The sequence below is a fragment of the Saimiri boliviensis genome, chromosome 19 (assembly GCF_048565385.1).
Source record: "Saimiri boliviensis isolate mSaiBol1 chromosome 19, mSaiBol1.pri, whole genome shotgun sequence".
NCBI classification, from domain to species: domain Eukaryota; kingdom Metazoa; phylum Chordata; class Mammalia; order Primates; family Cebidae; genus Saimiri; species Saimiri boliviensis.
Window position 1 is genome coordinate 42,526,342 of NC_133467.1, and position 1,085 is coordinate 42,527,426.

General features: G+C 37.9%; 1 non-coding gene across 1 annotated transcript; it reads left to right on the top strand.

Moving 5' to 3' along the window:
- Positions 1-304: 304 nt before the first annotated feature.
- On the top strand, positions 305-445 carry LOC141582319 (U4 spliceosomal RNA). Its single transcript, XR_012515187.1, has one exon. It is a non-coding gene; the product is annotated as a U4 spliceosomal RNA (small nuclear RNA).
- The last annotated feature ends 640 nt before the right edge of the window (positions 446-1,085 follow it).

Consider the following 1,085-nt stretch of genomic DNA (forward strand, 5'->3'; position numbering starts at 1 on the left):
TAAGTTTTAAAGATAATAGTACACTCATAAATTATTGTTAAAATCAATAGTAACAAAGAAAAGTAGCAATACTAGTAACCTGACACAAATTGATCACAATCCTTCATAAGAGACAACACTCTTCTTAATGACCTATATAAACAAACATTAAGTAATTCTGTTTGTACGTTAATGTGCTGGGATTACAAGTGTGATTACTTAATCACTTATCTGCCGAGGAGGGCGGATAACATGAGGCCAGGAGTTGGACACCAGCATGGCAAACATGGTGAAACCCAGTCTCTACTAAAAATAAAAAAAAAATAGCTTTGTACAGTGGCAGTATCGTAGCCGGTGAGGTTTATCTGAGGTGCAATTATTGCTAATTGAAAACTTTTCCCAATACCCCGCCATGACGACTGGAAATATAGTCAGCATCGGCAATTTTTGGAATTTACAGAGATGGAATAAAGAAAATTAAATAAAAAAATAAATTAAAATGGAAAAGAAATACAAAAAAAAAATAGCTGGACGTGGTGGTGCACACATGTAATCCCACCTATTCAGGAGAATCCTTAAACCCAGGAAGCAGGGGTTTTAGTGAGCCGTGATCATGTCATTGTATCAATCAGTAAAACTCCGTCTCAAAAAAATTTTTGTTCTTTAAAACAGGTGCATGCCTCCTCTTGCTTTCTGAGGACTCCCTGCTCTGTCACTTAGTAGTGGCTAATAAACTCTTTTAAAGTCACTAGACTGTGCGACTTGCCATAAATTCCATTTTGTGTGAGACCCAAAATCCTGTTGCTCAAAGGTTATTAGTCTACTGTGTTTATCACATCACTTCCACAATCAAAGATGAATAAAATATAGAAGCGTATTTAATAATAACTTTGATGGTGCACCTGTGTTAGGCAGTGTTTTAGTTCTTTGAGACACCAAGGAGTTGAGACAATCCTTTGCCTTAGAGTTTTGCATCAGTAAGTCCTGCTATCGAGAGCTGTGTGTGTTAAAATGTCTGATTTATCAGGCGGGATCTGGGCTGTCTGTAAGCTCAGTTTAGGGGAGGCTGGTGTCCAGCAAGTATCCAGTACCCCCTCAACATCCCA